This window comes from Mycteria americana, chromosome 1 (genome assembly GCF_035582795.1).
Source record: "Mycteria americana isolate JAX WOST 10 ecotype Jacksonville Zoo and Gardens chromosome 1, USCA_MyAme_1.0, whole genome shotgun sequence".
NCBI classification, from domain to species: domain Eukaryota; kingdom Metazoa; phylum Chordata; class Aves; order Ciconiiformes; family Ciconiidae; genus Mycteria; species Mycteria americana.
The window spans coordinates 125115672-125127607 of NC_134365.1; the positions used below are offsets into that span (position 1 = coordinate 125115672).

Genomic DNA, 11936 nt, shown 5'->3' on the forward strand with positions numbered 1-11936 from the left:
CAGATGTGAACTGAAATCAATGACTGGAAGTCTCTGAGGCTCAGGCTGCTTTGAAAAATCTGACTGTAGATACATCTGCAATGTATATACTTCCCCACATTACCTCTGAAAACTGTCAGTGTTCAATGAGATATTTAACTGAGTACGTATTTGCATTCAGTATGTGTGTGTATGTATATTTAATGGACTATGGCATAGAAGTATCTCGTTGTTCAGAGGCTTTTTTCCTCTTCTCCTTTCTCTCACCTGTTGAATCAAAGCTCTGTCCACTGGCATCTGTGTATGTTTAGGAATGTTCAGCTTTCACAGGGGGTGGTTGGCTCTATAGGCTCCTCGTCCTGAGTGGGAGGGAAGGCTGTAATACAGTTCAGAAAAGGAATGTAACTGGTGGTGTAAGAGACAGAAACTAGCTCAATTTTTTCAAAGGATTCTTAAATACTAATCATAAAAGCATAGAATGTGTTGGAAGGGACCTTTTAAAGATCATCTAGTCCAACACCCTTGCCATAGGCAGGGACATCTTCAACTAGATCAGGTTGCTTAAATCCCTGTCTGACCTGACCTTGAACACTTCCAATGATGGGGCATTCACAACTTCTCTGGGCAACCTGTTCCAGTGTCTCACCACCCTCATCATAAAGAATATCTTTATGTCCAGTCTGAATCTACCCTCTTTCAGTTTAAAGCCATTGCTCCTTGTCCTGTCGCTACAGGCCCTGGTAAAAAGTCTGTCCCCATCATTCTTACAAGGCCCCCTTTAAGTACTGAAAGGCTGCAATAAGGTCTCCTTGGAGCCTTCTCTTCTCCAGGCTGAACAACCCCAACTCTCTCAGCCTGTCCTCACAGGAGAGGTGTTCCAGCCCACTGACCATTTTTGTGGACCTCCTCTGGACCTGCTCCAACAGGTCCATGTCTGTCTTGTGCTAGCAGTAAGCTGTAGATGCCATCTACAATGATAAGGTGGGAAAAAGCCAACAAGCCCCCTAAAGAGTTGACTGCACTCTGTGTGTGGTGTTTTTTTCTTTTTTTAATAATATATAGTTTTATCTTCTTTTGAAGAGTAAAATGTTTCCCCAGACTTCCCCCCTCCCCCCCCCGAATGGCTTCTCCGGCAGACAAAATGTCAAGAAGTGGTGACTTTCACCAAAAGATCTCCCTTGAATGTAGTATATATCAATGCAGTCTTATTTTAGGACTTTCATAACTGGAGACAGCATATTGGAAACTTTTTTGTAGTACTCATCATGGTAAATATTTCAGTGGCCTGGTCTGCATTACAGAAAGAGGGCTTGGAGATGAAAGTTTCCTACCACCTCCTCTCCCTTTCTAGAAATAACTAATTAATTTCTCTAGAAGGAAAAATCTGTGGTGATCTCTGCCTTTACATTGCTTGCATTTGTATTATCAAGTTAAACTCAAAACAATAGCAAGATTTTTGATTCCATGAGAACTGAAATCTATAGCTGTGTGGTTTCCCTGCTCACTCAGGATTAAGTTTTAGTCAACTGGTGAAATACTTCTGTCAATTTAGTCTTCAAAAAGGCAAAATCGTCTGGTATGAGCTGGCTCTTGAGGGGCCTGAATTCCAGGTTTGCACAGAGGTGTGAGAAATTAGGCTTTGTGATATCGGTTGCTTTGTACTTTTCTCAGGTGATTCTCTTCTACCCTCCTCTCTCCCTGCATTACCTTGGTGGGTAGAATTGCTTCTGAAGAAGGGACAAGCTATCAAGAATAAAAATAGATTTTTAAAATGGAAAAGTTGTCTTAAAGGCCCTGCTCTATGGACTGGTATGTACATCTGTGGTTGTGGGGTTTTTTTTAATTCATCTTATAGAAACCTTTCACCAAAACTCAAAGGCAACAAGTTCATCTGAAACTTACTTGTCCAAAACCTACTTGTCCAACAGTATCTTGTTATCTTCTTTTTCAAAGTCCACAAACACTTGTCACAGAAACCATGGTGACTCACGACTTGGGCAAATCCTCCGCTGCGGTTGCTTGCCCTCTTTCTTGTCTTTTCACTCTTGCACTTGATTTCTTCCCTAGCTGCAAACAGAGACCTTGGGGTTTGTGCAGCACTGACTTTGTGTGTGCACTGCTCAGCACAATGGGACTTCCTACCCCTCGTACAGGGGTTTTTAGCTGCTGTTACACACTGTCAGTTTGTAAACAGTGACCATTCAGAACATGAAAAGTTACCCAGGGTTTCGTTTTTGGTGTGACTGTATGCTGAATGTCTTGTCTGAGCCTTTTCTCTTACTCAGCTGACATTTTGAGGCAGTAAGTGCGATTATTTATTTTCAGCCTAGTGTTTATTCTCTGAACTTCACTAAACTGAAACTCCCCATTCAGTCACTTCTGCCAGTGTGTCAGTTTAATGACTAAAGAAAAGCAAAACAATATAAGAACAGAAATAAATGCAAAACTGTACTCGGTGACTAAATTAGTCGGAGATGCCTTTTGGGGTGTCAGGTGAAAGCTGCCTTTTGTTTTATTGGTAGCCTTAGCCTTCCTTCTCATTTTGCAGTCAAAGTGCACCCCAGCTGGCAGTCAGCAAAGGGGAGTGGAATTACAGACCTGAAAAGTTCTAACTGGGAAACCCCTCAATCTGTATTTTTCCTTTCCAGCAAGCTGCCACTTACGACAAAGAAAAAAGCCCACAAACTAAACAACCAAACCCAGATTGTTTCTTTTTCATTTTTCCCATGTTCACATCATCTGAAGCAATTGTAAAAGACCTTAGCTAAAAAGACATAGCCCAGATACTGCAGTTTTAGCACTTTCTAGTACAAGATAGAAAACTTGATCTCTTACTTACCTGTGTGGAATCTCTCAGTATCCTGTCTGAATGTGCTGAGATTCAAATGTGCTGCTGCAAGGAGCCTCTGCCCTGAATGAGGAAGTGCTGAAGCAGGGCAGGATGTGGAGCAATGACTCAGATATCTAAGGGCTGTGTTTCTTGGTCAGCTGAGGAATAAAAAGAACTATTGACGACGCTCACTATAGTGTGCTCAGCTGACATAAGGACTTACTAGCTACCACTTTGACAATGGTAAAAACTCAGGAGCATTCACTATTTCACTCTTCATCTTTTCCCAAACTTTAGCTGCTTATGATAATGCAGCATCCTGGTATTGCTGTCCTTTCTAGGAGGACTATCTACCTTTTGTCCAATAAAACATATGTCCCTGTCAAGAAGCATTTCTTTGCATGAATGTGTGACATGAAGATGTTCAGAATAAGGATTTTGGTAATGCTTCTGAAACAACTCTTGTCTCTTAGTTCAAGCAGGTACTTGAGACTTTGGTTCTTTCCATTAGGAAAAGAAAATGATTTAAAAAAAAATAAACATGTCTCTTCTTACAATTAGTTTTAACTGACATTCATGTATTTAGTGTCCTATACACCTGAACACAGAGGCTACCACTTGCAGTTTCTAAGCATACCTTTCCAAACTCTACATTGTCAAAAAAGCTCCGTCTCTCTTATTTGCTCTGCAATCAAGCACTGTTGTTTCACTGGCTCTCCGCTTTTGCTGCGCAGGTACTGAGCAATGTTTACCCCTTATGTTTTGAGCCAGCTGTGGTAGAAGCCTTTCTCTTTCTCCTTGAGAGAGCAGTTGCTTGCATCTTGCTGAGCTGTTGACTTGTGTGGGTGCCTGGCATGTTCTGCTATGTCATTTCATAAAGGAATTTAAGTTTTCTTTCTATGTGCATTTGCTAGCATGGCCATCACTTCATTGGAGTTTTGTTACGCATAGTTGCATAATTGCATGATTTGGCACTCATACATCAGAAATGGAAAAATATATCAGGTGGATTCTGTTCAACTCTCATCTTTAAACTACCAGTTTCTGGGTAGTCTCTCTTGCATTGAATTGAATCCTTCTGACGTCTCCCTTTGTTTATTTTCAGAAGTGTGTGTGTGTGTATACACCTATAATGCACTGTTAGTGTTGAACTTTTCATTGTATAAACATGCCATAAAAGGCATACCAATGGATTTAAAATAATTGGTATTCCAAACACTGTTCTTATTCATTTCAACTCCTCCTCTGTTTGGGTTAAGCAGAGAGCTAGCTACTTCATCATGCTGGATGAATTTCAATATTGGTATGTAACACTCACATACAAAAAAAATTGCTTAAACTTTAAGTCTGAATTTTTTTGTATTAAGCCAGAAGTTAAATAATTGAAGAAACTCTAGGAAATCATGTCTCATTATGCTAGGAAACAAACAAAACACCCATACTCTATTTAATGGTTTGAGAAGTAACACTTGATAAATGTCAGCTTCACGGTAAGTATTTCAGCAACACAGTTTCTCACTCAAATGATGCTGTAATGGAATTGCTCATTCTCTCCTGTGACAGTGATGATCCTGAGTATTTCCTGAGGCACTTCACTTTTGGAAAGCTTTGAATGCCTGATGCAACTCACATTAGATAAGTGGTAAGACAGCGCAGAGGAAAATACTTGAGAGTTTGTAGAAGTTATTCTCTGTCTGGCACTGAAGCACAAAAGTGGAAGGTTTCCAAGACTAAAATTCCTGATGAAGTACCAAAACCATCTACACCCGCACTAATGTCATGAGAAAGATGTATTAGTTTTCTTTTTTCCCCCCGTGCTCTTCTGAAAGCTCATTCCTTGATAGGATACTACTCTAAGAGCTCCTCTTACATCAAAGCAGAAGTATTGTCCGAGTTAACACAACTGTTGGAATCTGACTCACAGATGCTATGTCCAACTCCAAGTAAAAGAAAATCACTCCATAACCAAGAATTTGAAAGTGTATTCTTAATGCTTCATATGCTAATTCCTTCTGTATGTGGTTGGAACAGGTCTCTAAGGTATTCTGTAGCCCAGGCTAAATTTAAACCATCAGCTGAGGTAATCCCTCAGTGTGTCCAGTGATTTGAATAGCCTTTTTCAGTACGTACCCTTTAAAGTCCTATGTCACTAAATACTGTGCATATTTCTTGCATTTGGTCTTTGAAGCGCACTGGCATGGTGGTTGAAGTACCATCTAGCAAAAAAAAATGACAATGGAAAGGCTGCTGTACTCCAGCTTTGTGCCTAGGTATCCTCTGTGTCTTCCCTTCCATCCTTTTCTCATCTTATTGCTGTCCTCCTATCTTGCAGGAGGAGGTAGCGGATCTGGATTACTAATGCATTCTTCCAAAACTGCTCAGTGTACAAAAATACAGGAGTCAGACGTGTCTTCTAATGGTCTGAAGTAAAGGTTGTGTGTCTGGAGGGCATGGCCATACAGCTATTACTCAACTTGATTTTTGGTGATAAAGGCAAAGAAATCATGCTGATCTGTGATGACTGCTCACCAGAATAAACCACACCAATATGTATGGGGTGTGTGGTTGTGTTTTTGGTTTGGGGTTGTCTTTTGGCTTTTTTCAAGCTTGCTAATTGCTCATGTGACAGAAGTGAGGTACTGTGACTGCTTAGTGTTCCCCTGCACTACACTGAGTGTAGTTAAATATGAAATAAAATGAGGACTTGGCAGCAGTGCAATACTGGCTTATAATTGTTTATCTTGACAGATAAAAGACTGAATGATTTTTTTTTTTTCTACTCTTCCTGTTTTTCCAACATAGTCCTGTTAAACTTAGCATTGGTTGAGTCACCTGAAGGAGATTGCTGCTGGTATGGCTATACAATTTGTTCATGTTCTCTCAAAATCCAGCCATAACTTTCCCAGAATCATAGAATGGTTGAGGTTGGAAGGGACCTCTGGAGGTCATCTGGTCCAACCCCCTACTTAAGCAGGGCTACCTACTTGATCTTCAGACAGAGCCTTCTGTGTTCATTTGTCCCCATTGCCTCTGGTTCTGTCACTGGACACTACTGAAGAGAGCCTGGCTCTGTCCTCTTTGCAGTGTCCCTTGAGGTATTTACATACATTGATGAGATCACACCTGAGCTTTGTCTTCTCTAGGCTGAACAGTCCCAGCTCTCTCAGCCTTTCTGCACAGAAGTACTCTAGTCTCTTCATCATCTTTGTGGCCCTTCATTGCACTCTCTCCAGTAGATTCATATCTCTCTTGTACTGGGGAGCCCAGAACTGGATCCAGCACTCCAGGTTTGGCCTCACCAGTGCTGAGGAGAGGGGAAGGATCACCTCCCTCCACCTGCTGGCAGTACTTTGCCTAATGCAGCCCAGGATGCCATTAGTCGTCTTTGCCACCAGGGCACATTGCTGTCTCATGTTCAACTTGTTACCCACCGGCACACCCCCAGGGTCCTTTCTGCAAAGCTGCTTTCAAGCTGGGTGACCCCCAGCATGTACTGGTACATGGGGTTGTTCCTCCCTGTGTGCGGGACTTTGTACTTCTGCTTGTTGAACTTCATGAGGTTCCTGTCAGCCCATTTTTCCATCTGGTCGAGGGTCCCTCTGGATGGCAGCATGACCCTCTGATGTATCAGCCGTACCTCCAGACATGCCCCTGGTCTTTGGGACCTGGGATTCTAGAAGGCCTGTCTTGCTAGTAAAGACTGAGGCAAAGAAGGCACTCGGTATCTCAGCCTTTTCCATGTCCTGTGTAACCAGGTCCCCTGTCTCCTTCAGCAGTGGGCCCACATCTTCCTTAGCCTTCCCTTTCTTTTGTCTCCTATGTATGTATAGGAGCCTTTCTTGTTGTCTTTGACATCCCTGACTGGATCCAATTCCAGGTGGACTTTGGCTTTCTTAACCATGTTTCTGCATGCTCGGACAGTGTCTCTCTATTCCTTCCAGGTTACCCACCCTTGCTTCCACCCTCTGTATGCTTCCTTTTTGTGTGTTGAGTTTTGCTGGGAGCTCCTTGTTCATCCATGCAGGCCTCTTGGTATTTTTTTTTCTTTCTTCCTACTCATTGGGATGGACTGAACACAGACCATAATTATGTTGAGACAAGCTACCAAGCTGACATCAAATCCTTAGGCTTATTCATGTACTAAAGACCACTGCCTAATGCCTTGTTGGTTTTCAGTCCCTGGAAGTGTTCAAATGATTAGTAGCTTTTTCATGCTGCTTTTAGGTTGTTTAAATGTGCCTTCTTTTCCTCTTCTCTCCCTGCGCACCCCCCCCCCAATTTGCTGTATCCTGCATGTTTGCTGAAAGGCTTCCAACAGAAGCAAAATACAGTCTCCTTTTCCGCAGAACACAGCAATCCACTTTAGACAACTTCCTAGCTTTGTCATAAAACACAGTTGCCTACACATCTGCTAATTCAAACACTGTGAATCGAATGCTTTCCAAAGTCAAAGCCAGACTGTTTTCACCACATATAGGTGAGTGGATGGAAGAAGGGAGTGATGATATAGCTTAATCTCCAGTATCTGGAATATAAACTTGCATTCAGCTAAGTACTGCTGTAGACTGGACAAGAGACCTGTGTAATTTCCTTTGGTGCTATGTTAGCATGTTGTAACCTTGCGATGTTCCTCTTTTAGTTGTATTTCTCCCTCCGCTTGTGTTTATAGTCAGAATGGCTTCTGATGCTGCTGGCAGAGTACTCCAAAAAAGTGAGCCACACATTTTTTTGACTGTTATGCATCACTAATCATTAATACTGATGACCTTACTTGGTGTTATCAATAAATTGGAGTTTTTCTCTTCCTCCCCACTCCCCTTTTGTTATCAGATGAACCAAATAATACAAACAGCCTTAATCAGGCTCACTTCAGAAAGAAAGTGCAAACTCCACTTCATTTGTCATTCTGAGCAGAAGACAGCAAGTTTTTTTGTGGGTAAGGCAGTATAGACAAGCAGTAGCTGTAGCTTGCCATGCTAGTCTTCTCTACTTCATTTTGCTAAACCTTATTCCTTCGTCAGTCCAGGTGGAAACAAAAAGACACTTTACACCAGACTGGCGAGCACTTGAGATCTGTGTACTTTAATTGCCATATTGGATTTGGCTGTAGACCGAGATTTTCCAGTCTGTGAGAAGCATTCCTGGTTGTGACTGGTTTCAGTTGTTTCCGCTCATTTGAGGTAACACAGTCTGTTCATGTTACGTGGCTAGGACCCTTACCCCAGAATGAAGGCAGACACAGGGATATGAAGAAATAATGAGTGCTCATGTTGGCTTTCAAACCATTTGAGCAACTGCTGAGATCCTTTAATGGTGCAACTAGAGTAGTAAAAATTGAAGAAGTATGTTCATTTGCAAATGAAGAGGCAACAGTCAGCAGTGTTGCTGTCCAAGATGAGAAATGTTCTTTTAAGTCCTGGCAATAGGAGATACTTGGCAGGAAATACGCATACATGGCTGAGGCCTAATGACCTAAATGTGCATGCAGAAACAGGAACAAGAATTCAGCTTGACTGTGAGAGAGGAATGAGAGCAAAGCTGATCTTTTGCTACTTTTGTCAGTCTGATTCCTTAAACAACAAAGCTTCCAGGCTGATTGATGAGCTGCTTGTTCCTCTCTGAAGTCACTTTTCCCTTTTTTTCAGAATACCCTGTAGTGGGTGGCTGCCCAAGCGCTCAGTATCTCAGACACTCAGTAGGGAGGATTCATGCTTTTTCTGCAAACACGTTCGTGATTGTATTTGCCATGACGCTTCTGGGCTTTCCTAGGGAATAGCAGCAAGCATTGAGAGGCATTGAAAGCATAAGTTGCTCCATGCATCTCTGCTTTCCTCCCAGCACAAATGAGACACAGAATGGAATAGTTCAGTTGGAAGGGACCTACAAGGACCATCTAGTCCAACTGCCTGACCACTTCAGGGCTGACCAAAAGTCAAAGCATGTTATTAAGGGCATTGTCTGAGTGCCTCTTAAACACTGACAGGCTTGGGGCATTGACTGCCTCTCTAGGAAGCCTATTCCAGTGTTTGACCACCCTCTCAGTAAGGAAATGCTTCCTAATGTCCAGTCTGAAACTCCTCTAGAATCATAGAATATCTCAAGTTGGAAGGGACCCATAAGGATTATTGAGTCCAACTCCCTGCTCTTCACAGGGCTACCTAAAACTAAACCATATGACTAAGAGTGTTGCCCAGATGCTTCTTGAACTCTGACAGGCTTGGTGCTGTAACCACTTCCCTGGGGAGCCTATTCCCTAATGCAGCTTTGAACCATTCCCATGCATCCTATCACTGGATCCCAGGGAGAGGAGCTCAGCACCTCCCTCTCCACGTCCCCTCCTCAGGAAGCTGTAGAGAGCCATGAGGTCACCCCTCAGCCTCCTGTTCTCCAAACTAGACAAAATGACATGGGCTGGCCTGCCTGGTTAGCTGAGCAGGGGAGGGACTGAGTAAGCTGGGCAAGGACACCTGCTCTTGCTGCAGCAAGGGGTTGGTGCTTGGCAAATCCTTGTGGTAAGCAAACTGTCATCATGGACTTGACTCACCCCCCTGCCCCTGTATATCGACCCTCCCAGCTTTCCTGGTGCTGCCTTCCCCCCATCTCTGCAGTCCTCTGAACAATTCGGTGAAAAAGCTTTTTGTTGCGTTTCATCTCTCTGCGCTCATTTTGTGCCATTTCATCTCTGGCACATCTCAAAGCAATGAAATGGTTGCACCCAAGAATGCAGCCCTCCATTAGTGACACTCTTCCTATAGGCCTCATTTTTGGGTATATAAAGTGCATGAGTTCAGTTTGCCACTCTCTATCATGGCAGAGATGTTGCCTGGGCATTCCTACGGTTCAGGCTTTAGGCTGCTTTCCAGGAAGACTGTTGGCTCTGCTTTCTTCTAAATCTGTTTTCTGCCCTGCCCCATGATCTAAGTCTGCATGCCAACCTTAAGACCTGTCTGCCATCTGTGTCTTGCACAACTCCTGACAGCCACCGTGGCTAGAGTGTCCCCAAGCCTTGCTTCCCTTGTGCAAAGCAGGGCTAAATGAATCGTAATGCTTTCCTTAAGGCACACAAATCTTTTTTACTTTGATCCCTGTTACAGCTCGGATCATGCCTTCTCTAAAGGAGAGAGACTTTCCAGGGTTGGCTGAACTGTTAGCATGTGTTGAGACAAAATGTCCTGGTCCAGCTCCTTACCCAGTGCAGCTCCTGCTCTTGCAGTGGCTGTGGCCATGGCGGGAGCACTCCCCTCCTCTGCAGGGTGCTCCAGTCCCAGGGGAAAAGGAACTCCCGTTTCTGATCTTGATGAAATGTGAGCTTTGCTGAATATAGTACTGCATTTCCAGCCAGTCTTGCTGGGTTTTTTTGCAGAGGGCTTTTTGTTTCTGGAAGGTTATACTCTGTGAATACTAGCAGCAATTAAAGTGCCCATTTTGCAGATGCTATCTGCAGTCCTTTATCCCTGACCTATCAGAAATTGGTCTAATAGCGGGAAAATTGTTTAGTTTGGCAACAGCTGCTATGCTGTGAGTGTCCAAAGGCCCTTATAGCCCAATACCTCTCTGAGGCTGTGACTACAAGAGCAGGGTGAGCACAGACTTCGTGACTGGGGAAGCATATAGCGGCATGTCTCCAGCTCTTTCTGGCCTTCATCTAGAAACAAAGTATTGATTTTTAGCTAAGTCTCCTGAGAGGAAGCACAATTTTTCCTGGTGTGAAAGTTCAGGCAGACTCTAATAACTGTCTGTGTAATTAAGTTGCTGGTGTTCTGCCAACCTGCAGGGAGCAGCATCTCAGGAGGGCAAAACAAGTACATGCTGTCTTGGCAGTAAACAGTGACACTAGCTTTGACAAGGGGTGGGGGGGAGATAGGATACCAGTCTTTCCTCCAGGAAAAGTAAATAGTCTGAATGAAAGCAGTGACGTTGGGATTGTGTTTGCATTCAGTCTGTGGCAGTCCGGCCACTCAAACAAGGTCAGGCATTCGTTGCAGGATCTGCATGCTTTCTTACTCATCTCCTGGCAAAATCTGCCCTGCATTTGGCATGCTGTTCCATTGCGCTTTATCCCTGTTCAAATATGCTTTGGTATGCTGCTCCATTGCACTCACTTCTGTGCAGTTACACTGACTGCTTGCATGGAGTTTCCAGCCAGCAGAGATATGTTACACAATTACGTATCTCCAGGCTGAGTGCTCTATCCTATCCCAGCATCTGGGTGTGCAGTGATTAAGATTATAGCACGCTTTGTAAAACGTGTGGTGAGCGCTGTATAAGAGCGCTGGGCTGTAAATCCAGACCTTCACAGGATGGGGTTAGGGTCCAGTTCCAGCTTCAAAGCAAACTTCCTACCTGGCTTCTGCCTAGGTGCAGAAGTTCAGTGGTTTCCTCCTAGCTGTCTGGAGCAGCATTGCCTAGAGACTAAAACAAAACAAAACTCCTTTCCTCCCCTGCCCTCCAACCCCACCCCAAAGGCTTCTGGAAAGTATGCAGGTGGGGGCACACCTCTGTGCCTGGGATCCCACATGGCTGTGGGTTGCTCAAGCCTGAGCACCTGTGGCCTAGGGACATTAAAACCAGTTTTAATGCAAAATCTGGTTCTTACCAGCAGCAGTAATTGACTCCTAGAATACCTACTACTGTGTCCCAAGACTTGAAGGACTACCGATGCAGTAAATGCAGTCACAGAAATTGGCAGATGACAAATTTTTCTTTTGCCAAGTTTTCTGTTTCTGAGGAATTGTTTGTTTGACTTTGTTTGTTTAGAAATAATTTTCCGTCCAGATATGTTGTGACGCTATAGGAATTGCTCAAAAGTGAAGCTAAGGCGCACTGTATGAAGCCTGTCAGCAGTTGCTACATTGCCAAAAATGTTAATGAAAGGCACTGGCTCACTGTGTGCATGCCTGGTGGGTTTTGTGGTTGATAATTCCAGCCAGCCAGAGCATATGCTTGTTAATAGGAGTTCTTCTTAAGGGCTACTTTTTTAAAAAAAAGAAAAAAAAAAAATTTCCCACACAGAGCTTCATCTCCAGAGGACTGGTGAAGTGTCACTGGGCTGGAGCAGATTAAAAGATTCCCCCCCCCCCCCCCCCCCCCCCTTCTTTCTTGTTCCTACTCTCAGCTGGATCAAACT

The 11936-nt window shown here is 43.7% G+C and overlaps 1 protein-coding gene across 2 annotated transcripts in view; it reads right to left on the bottom strand.

Annotated features, from left to right (window-relative positions):
- The window catches only part of LOC142418250 (ICOS ligand-like), a 36939-nt gene extending 34005 nt beyond the window's left edge, over nt 1-2934 (bottom strand). The window contains exon 1 of one of the 2 annotated variants that reach the window (XM_075519833.1): nt 2819-2934. The gene's annotated coding sequence lies outside the window, so the exon portion shown is untranslated. Of the gene's footprint in view, nt 1-246; nt 280-2818 lie in introns of those variants that run through there. The other variant, XM_075519825.1, reaches the window with a different exon arrangement.
- Between the last annotated feature and the right edge of the window lie 9002 nt (nt 2935-11936).